At 39.1% G+C, this 8,833-nt stretch overlaps 1 long non-coding RNA gene across 3 annotated transcripts; it reads right to left on the reverse strand.

Moving 5' to 3' along the window:
* Positions 1 to 2,768: 2,768 nt before the first annotated feature.
* LOC127027650 (uncharacterized) lies at positions 2,769 to 8,443 on the reverse strand. 3 transcript variants are annotated; one of them, XR_007767819.1, is made up of 3 exons: positions 8,319 to 8,443; positions 7,897 to 7,966; positions 2,769 to 3,087 (listed from the first exon to the last, which is right to left on the reverse strand). It is a non-coding gene; the product is annotated as an uncharacterized LOC127027650 (long non-coding RNA). The 3 variants fall into 3 exon arrangements; XR_007767818.1 differs by lacking the exon at positions 2,769 to 3,087 and adding an exon at positions 4,030 to 5,009; XR_007767820.1 differs by lacking the exon at positions 2,769 to 3,087 and adding an exon at positions 5,408 to 5,470.
* Between the last annotated feature and the right edge of the window lie 390 nt (positions 8,444 to 8,833).

Raw genomic sequence — 8,833 nt, forward strand, 5'->3', positions numbered from 1 at the left:
CACATGCAGCTGTGCTCTGGCCACTCCTCCTTCGTCTGCAGACCTTTCCTTTGCCAGGATGAAGGAGACCTGCTGGCTGCTTTCAGTGGTGCTTGACAGTACTGACGCAGGGAGCACAGGACCTGGCTGTAAGTCCACAGCCATCATGCTGGTTTTGTTATGGCTCTATATCTGCATATGACATTTTAACTGACTGTAGGGTTTGCTCTTTCTTCTGTCACCCTCCCTATTTAGTCCTCCTACTTGTTGCACTTCCATGGAAGAGTGCAGCACATTACGTTTGGGGGAACGTTATTTGTCCCAGTGAGGAATCGGAAGCCACTACTTCTATGGGGCAGAGGGAGAAAAGGTTCTGTGAGGCAACTTTTTAATACCGCTTTCGGACAAAGAGAGGCTGCCGTAGCACGTCCTGCAGGCTGTGCATGCTTTATGGTCCCATTGTCAGACGCATGGCATGCTGCTCTTCGTGAGACCTACTGAAGTTACAGAGAGAGAAGACTCCCTTTGCCCCATCTCTGAACCTATGAACCTCCAGTCACTTTGGTATTTATAGAGCCTGGCAAGCCAAGCCTTCCCAAGTACAAGCTTGGGAAGAACAAAAAAAAATCCTTAAAATAGCTGGATAAGAATTACAAAGTGAAGACCTGTTTGCCTGTCTCTTGCTGCAAATTCTAAAGGCAATACCCCTCACTATATTCATTTGTTCTTAAAAACTGAGAGCATAAGCATTACATCTATTTACAGCCTAATGAGTCAGTCTCTAAAAATACAGGGAGGTGAGGGCAAGTTAACCCCAGAACTACTATTCCTGCCAGTCTGAAGTCAGCGAATGTGGGGTGAAGTTTAGTCACAGCTCTGAGCAGTGAGAGAGCCCTTCTGATCCCTGAGGCTGCCCTGAGGGAAAGCATCCCTGGAGGTATCTGCTGGCCAATAGGAACAAGCTGAAATAGTTTCCATAAGAAATCACTAGAGGAGACCTAAAAATAACAGGGCAAGGAGTGAGGAGAAATATTTTCTTGCACTTAAATTTAGGACCAGAGAGAGAGAAGGAGGACAAGACGGCCTAAAGAGTGTGGAGCTCTTTCCTGGTATGGCCTCAGATGCACTGGGAGACTTTTGTCAAGTCATTAACCACCATTTGAAGCATTAGCTGACTCTGCACAGTTTGTGGAACTACAAATGAGGCAACTTTTCAGTTTCTTGCAATACGGTGGGAAGAGAATGAAAATGGCAAGTAGGGCAGTTGTGAAATTTGTGAATAGAAAGAGGGAAGAGATGGTTTCAGGATGTTTGACACTGTCACAAATGCAAGGTTTCATAGTGCCAAAGCAACTTGATGATGAATCTAAAAAAAAAAAAAAAAAACACAAAAGAAGAAGAAAAGAAAATTCAACATGTTAGAACTGATTTATAAAAAGAACATAGGAATATAGCAAGGACAAGACAAAAGCGAGGAAATGCATTTGAAAACAATTTAAAGAAAGGTGCCTCACTCATAGGTGGAGTCACAACAATTTTGTACTTATTGATGCATAGTTCATAAGGTTAATATGTACGTTAGCTAAGACCCTCAAGCTCCTAGCAAGCCACTAATACTGACTTCAGTGTCACAAAAAAGGCATGCTGCTGATTTCAAAAATACTTGAGTCCAGCAACACAGTATTCGTCTAATCAGCGAAGAGCAGGCTGCATCAATAGATGTTAGCCAGTTAAAGTTGAGTTCTCCAGGGAAAAACTTCAGAATACAAGTTATACTTAATCATGTTATTCTATTAATAACTACCATGGAGATGCACCCAAGCCTAATGCATTTAAACTGAATGGAATGTAATGGACCAGCTTCCACATATTTTACATAGCAGTATGTCTGCAAATTACACTGCAAGCATTGCCTATCTCAAATATTATGACAGTTGAAAGTAAAAACAACTTTTCCATGCCAGACACAAAGGAAGTTGTGCTAGCAATGTAACTCTAAGTAATCAACATTTTAATTTGATACCAAGTGACACTGAGTAACTTTGCACTATTCTGCATTTTTTAATTTGAAAAATGAATATATTCTTTCATTCATTTTAGATGTGAAAGTAGTTCATCATATGTAGCAATACATCAGTATTGCTACAGGTTATAATTTTGATTTTTTAAGTTTATTTTTTGCTAGCACGTCCTAGAATTATACACACTTGTTTTCTAAATTTGGCAACAAAAATTGCTGAATTTTATTTTTTTTTCATCTTTGCACGATTTCCACATTTTCTTAAAAACCCATTTTCTACCCTAAACTGTCTCCTGGACTGCTGTCTTTTAAAAGCTTTGCAACAAGGGAGAGTAGTATTGCAATGACAATTTACTTTTAAATTCCCACAAAGCTACAGCATTTTCCAGAAATGAGATATTTTCATTTTTCAGGAGAATCTCTCTACATGTTCCCAAACATGGCTTTACAAAGGCCAACTTTTTCCCTCAGGTATATACATAGAAAACTCCTTGAATTTTATTTGGAAAAGCATTTCTGTATCTAACTGCAATTTATCCCTAACTGTGTCTTAAGGGGAATTCTTTCCTTCTGATACCCTTAGTCTTCAGGTTTTGCCTAAGTTATCATTTTTGTCACCTGTCTCATTTTTTATGCCAGTGAAAGTGTTGGTATTGCAACATCATATTTCCAATAGCCAATAGCTATTTCTATTGCCAGAACCTAATCCTTAAGAGTGATAAGTACTTCATATCTCTGTGAACAAACTCAAACAGCAGAAAGTCTCACAGCCAGCCTAGATGTGGTTTCCAATTCTCTCTTGACACTATAGCTCAGTGGTTAAAGAGGCTGACCTGTTCGGCCCAGGTAGTGTAAAACTCTGATATGTTCAAGTTACGGTATTTTAGGTAGTTAGTTTGAAATCATGCTGACTGTTTATACACTCCAAGTTGTATAGAGTTTGATGTGTTTTATTGATCCTGTCTGAAGACATTCAGCACCTTCACAGATTAAGTCCTGTACTGTTAGTTTGCGCAGGATGCTCTCCACTCTGTCATTGGCACGAATATTTTTGCTTGCTGAACTCATCCTTCCTTTCAGAATCTTAGCTGGAGAAGAAAAAACATGACGATAGGATGCACAACAAAAAGTGCATGTTAAAAACAAACATGTAAGAACTCCCAAAAAAGCAAAACAACTTTCAAGAATACACTCAGAGATGCATACAATATGAGTCATGAGTGTTCTAGTCTTACGCATGGCCTTACTAAATGAAGGATGAGCACTAAAGCCCCAGCCACAATGAGAGCTGGATTCAGTGTCATGCAAGACAGTACAAAGTGCTGTCCATGTAAACATCAGGGCTGACCAGTGAATATCATGAGTAGTAAGGCAAATAATAGGTGTGGTTTAATTCTGTTAAAGTCCACTGTACAGCACGTGTTATTCATTGGTATTCATGGTGCATGTCTTTTAGTAAGGTTTCAGTACATCTTAGTAACCTTGGAGTAGACAAGAATTAGTAACATCAAAGACATTGAATTACGATGGTGAAAAACTGATGGAGTCTTGAAATCAACATATTCACAGTTGTTTAACTGGTTGTCTTGCTTGGCAATGCTGTTTCTGGGTTGCTGTTGTGAATTCAAACACAAAGTCTTTGAATTTCTGAGGCTGGAAAATGGGAGAGCTGGGAACAATGAGCTGTGCAATTTTCGCCTGGTGATGCAAGCTGCAGAGAATTCCAGTTGGGACAAGTCTACAAAAATCCTGGTTGGAATGACACCAAACAACATCTATTAACTTCCCCAATTATTAAAATTCCATCTGCATCAGTAAATGCTGTTTGTTTTCTTTGTGCAGTGCTATTTCCCCTGCTTCATTGCTCTTAGCCTTGAAGATTATTCATACTTTTCCTGAGGAACACTGGACGTACATAGGTAATTCTACTTGCAGCTGTATATATAAACTAGTAAAGAAAGTCTCTGACCTTTCTTCTGATGTAAGCTTTTTGGGACAACTCTGATGTAATTAAAAAAACCTTCCAAAGCTCATCTTTGGTCTGTTGTTAATTTTAACAGCTCTCCATCTGAGAGCTGAATTAGAGCATTTGACTGGGGTTTTTTAGGAGAAAGTCAATTTATGATGCCATGAGGCAACATATATTTGTGATTCATATTTATAAATGGTGAGAATGGCCACCAAATTCAACATCATTTGATTGTAGGGAACAATCAGGTTTATGATTTTTTGCCAATATTTGCTTACTTGGAGATGTGATTAGGCAAGGACAAGTGCCTCCTTAGTATTTGAGGCTATGTTGGGAGGAAACAATACTTTGAAGCTTACAGCATATTAATAAAGAAAAAGCTTACAGAGATTAATGTGCTTTGAAAAGGAGTATTTAGAATGCCAACATGAAAAGTCCATACTTGAAAAGTGCTTTGCTGATGCACAAACTAAGGTACAAGCTCTTCTTGATAAACCCAGTGGCTGATCACACCCCTCAGGGCTATGTATCTGCTTTTTATGTGAATATATATACACATCTATGTATGTTTATGTACCACTTACTCTAGCAGAGTCATGGACTCTGACATGCTCCTACACAAAGGAATAATACATGGATGTCCACCAGCATCTGTGCGTTCATAGGCTTGACTGGACAAGGACAGCTCCTCTCTTCTAACCTGCACTTTTTTTTTCCACAGTTAGACACCGCTGAGGACAGCAGTGCCCTGCAGGCTGCCAGCTGGCCCCAGGATGTGAAAGCATCTGTGTAAGAGCAACCTACAGCCACATTTTTTTACCAGGCTTCCAGCCTTTGTGAACGATGGCAGCAGCAACAGCACTGTTGAAAGGAAATCCAGCTGTGCTCTCAACAGCTGGGCCGTGTTTTGCTGAAGCAGTGGAGGGTGACCAGGAGTGTGCCTGCATGGATAAGTCCGCCTCTGCTCCTGGGGGTGTGCAAGAGACCTCTGCATGGCCAGAGTTGTAGGGCTGCAACATGGCTGGTCCTCGAGAACAACTCCTAGAGGGGGCGGACCATGAAGAAAGTTTGTCTACCGTCTTGTTGCGTTTCGCGTTCCTTTTGTGAAAATGAGCAAAATCCGTCAATCCCGCTGAGCCAGCCTGGAGGAGCTGGCTGGGCACACTGCCTGTTCACCTGCATGCAGGGACACCCCACAGGCAGCACAGCAGGATCCTTTCTCCAACAAGATGCAAAGGTGGTTCCACTCCTGTTCTGATCTGGGGGCTTGGGGGGCTTTTCCTTGACATTTCTGCTTACTCTCTGAGAAGAAGGGGCACTTCACACTATTTTCTTCATCCGTCATATCGTATAGCCTACCCACCTACTGATAACTATTCTCTGCAGGTCCTTCATGAGAAACATTGAAGTTGCAAAATCAGGCCAGTGTTGCCTTGTCTCTTGGCTCTGATTAGGTCAAAGTAATTCTGGCTAAAATAAACTCTGATCTCATCTTTCCTCCCCTAAAAAAGAGAAGAAAGTCTGAACCTCTTCCAGATGCTGAAAATCATCCTTTCCATCACACCTTTCCCATATGTTGTGGTTTAACCCCAGCCAGCAGCTAAGCACCACACAGCTGCTCCCTCACTCTCCGCCCCACCCCCAGTGGGATGGGGATGAGAATCGTAAAAAAAGGTAAAACTCATGGGTTGAGACAAGAACGGTTTAGTAACTATAGTAAAATATAATAACAATAACAATAGTAATGAAAAGGAATATAACAAAAAAAAAAAAGAGGGGAAAAAAAAAAGAAAAAACCCACAGCGATACACAATGCAATTGCTCACCACCCGCTGACTGATGCCCGAGCAGCGATCTGCCCCTCCCAGCCCATCCCCCCCTGTTTATATACTGGGCATGACGTTCCATGGTATGGAATACCCCTTTGACTAGTTGGGGTCAGCTGCCCTGGCTATGCTCCCTCCCAGCTTCTTGCACACCTGCTTGCTGGCAGAGCATGGGAAACTGAAAAATCCTTAACTTAGGATAAGCGCTACTTAGCAGCAACTAAAACATCAGTGTGTTATCAACAGTATTCTCACAGTAAATCCAAAACACACTGTACCAGCTACTAAGAAGAAAATTAACCCTATCCCAGCCAAAACCAGGACACTACATTATTTTGTTTGGCCCTTCTTGATTCTGATGGGCCTGAAACAGGTATTGGAATATTGCACTGAATCTGACATTTGTCATTTCTGTACCTGAAACTTCAAAAAACCCAATGTTATTTTTGAGAAATGTCCAGCATGGTTTTTTACAGAGTCTGAAGCAAACATTTGCCTCTTTCTACATGCCCCTCTCAATGTCTTCTCTCTGCTTCCCATGCCCTTGACAGTAGAAATGACTGGTAACATGTAAGACTAATTATCTTCAGATTTCATAGCAAACTAGCCAACTCTGCTCTCACACAGCTTTCAGTCACGTGATTTATGAGCAAATACAACTATATCCTTACATGCAGTTTCTTGCTTAGGGAAACTGCATTTAGTTAAGTTTCTTCTGTCTGCCTCTTGTTTCTTTTGTGTTTGTTTTTTAAGAACGAGAGGAAGGGTAACCTAATTAATCCAGAGTCTGTAGTTCCACGTTCTCATTCTCTTTTTCTTGCTAAAATTAATAACATCTTGAGATTCCATATTTCTCTGTACCTTGATTTCCCCATTTTACCAGTGGAAAAATGTAGTTTAGTACCTTAAACTACCTCTGGAATTTATTATGGCAAATGGATCCAGATAGGAAAATAAGTGGTATAGGTATATAGCACAATCAAAGATGTGGAACATTGCTTCAAGAGATACTTAAGGAAACCATAAGTTTTCTATCATCTTTCATTATAAATATATAATAGACTCTCCACCAAAATAAAAAGTGTCAAAAATATCCAGTAGCTTAATCTATAGCTTAAAAAATGTTTCTCCTGTTCAGCAGGCGAAGGAATGGTAGGAAATCTACCAGTTCACTCCTTGGCTCTAAAAACTAACTCACAGCACTGAAAAGTAAATATTTCTACTTGCTACATAATAATTTACTATTGATTGATAGTTAGGAAAAAAAACTTTTGACTTCAAGATTCAGTTGGAATATTGAAGATAAATCAATTTGTCATGCCTGTGAGATTAAAATAGGTTAGGGTTGTTAATATGATGTAATTAATCAGTTGGTAATAAACATCCCACCATCATCAAACTTGAAAGAAATGTTCTGAATGTCCAGGATGATTACTGTTGCTAGCTATATTAGATATTCAGAACAGTTTTTCCAATGCTTAACAACAATATCTAACTTGTTTAATGTTTAATACCAATTAGAACTGAATAATGAGATAAATCCTATTTAATAACAATAAAGTGTAATTGCACATTTATTACCACTGTAATTTTAAATAATAAAGTAACAAGGTTTATCTTACAGCTTTACCTTTTAAATCAAAGAGAAACTCTTGTAATAATCAATATTTAATTAACTTATAATTTCTCACAATAACTGTCTCTTAAATGTGAGTTAAAAGCCTCTTTGACGCATTTTAAACATTACTCATTTCTCTGGTTAGGTCAGCTTAACTAGAGTTTACTACCAAAATTTATCCTTTATCAAGCTGAGGGTAACTGGAGCCCCACATATATTTTTTTTAGAATATTAGGAAAACCTGTTTATATTAAAGAACAATAATTTTTGCCAAACATTATTTTCAAGTATTTCATTACTTTGCTATACAGACAATGTTAACTTACAATACCCAGTGACAAAATTTCTTTTTAACTTGCATTATATAGTTTTCTGAAATTTGTTCAGAGTGAAATGAAATGATACATATATTCCTTAAATAATAGGAAGTATTAATAGAGGCCCTCATCTGTTACATTTTTTACTGAGTTCAGTGAGTACTTACCTAAGTGCAAATCTCTGGCGTTGATTCATCAGCTTCCTAATAAATAATGTTACTTTGATAGATAATGTCCCTGTTAAATAAGGGACACTGTCAGTCATAAGCTAAAGAAGAAAGTAAATTTAAAAGATATATCTAGAGGAGATTCTCGATAGCGTAACGGTGCTCTGTGAAGGCTGTTTTCCTCAGTTCTTGTGGGATTTGTAACCTAACCAATACACGAGATTTGCAGCTATTCATCACTTTTCAGATTAAATTTAAGTCTCAACACTGCATAAAACAGGAGCCTTGAACTCAAGTTTACATGATCTTTTTATAATAAAACTGTGAATTTTCTGTGTGTCCTCTTTCCCACTAATAATCTTCTATCTTCCTTCTACCTGAAGCACACTTCTAGGAGAAGGTTGCCTTCTGTTTGTACATACCAGTAGTAGCTGATGCCTTGGGACTTCTTGATCCCCAAGATTTGAAAACATCTGCCTTGAGTGGCCACAACAGAAACTCCAAGGAAAGTTTGTTCAATAAATTTGCTTGAATTTGGTGTTGTTACCTTTGTTTTTTAAACTAAAGGCTCCCCAACATTTATTTGCAGTATCTGATAGAATCTGGGGCATATCAAGTTTGGAGCCCATCTGGGTGGTAGAGAAGGGAATCCTTTTGGTCTTTTCCACTAAATTGGAAGCAGGTGACATCTACGAGGCTCAGCAAAGACTGGGACACAGGTGTATGAAGGGAAGTAACAAGGAAGAGGAAGGTGCCAAGAAGCCTCAGAAGATATGGTGACATAAAAAAAAGTTGAAAACTGACAGATGAGCACATCAGCCTACATTTACCAGGAACATCTATGCAGATGGACAAAAAGATGATGGTGTGTCAGAAAAAAAAAACCATTTTCAGAACGTCAGGGAAGATGCTCGGAGAAGGCATTTGTGACGGCATT

The sequence above is a fragment of the Gymnogyps californianus genome, chromosome Z (assembly GCF_018139145.2).
Source record: "Gymnogyps californianus isolate 813 chromosome Z, ASM1813914v2, whole genome shotgun sequence".
NCBI lineage: Eukaryota > Metazoa > Chordata > Aves > Accipitriformes > Cathartidae > Gymnogyps > Gymnogyps californianus.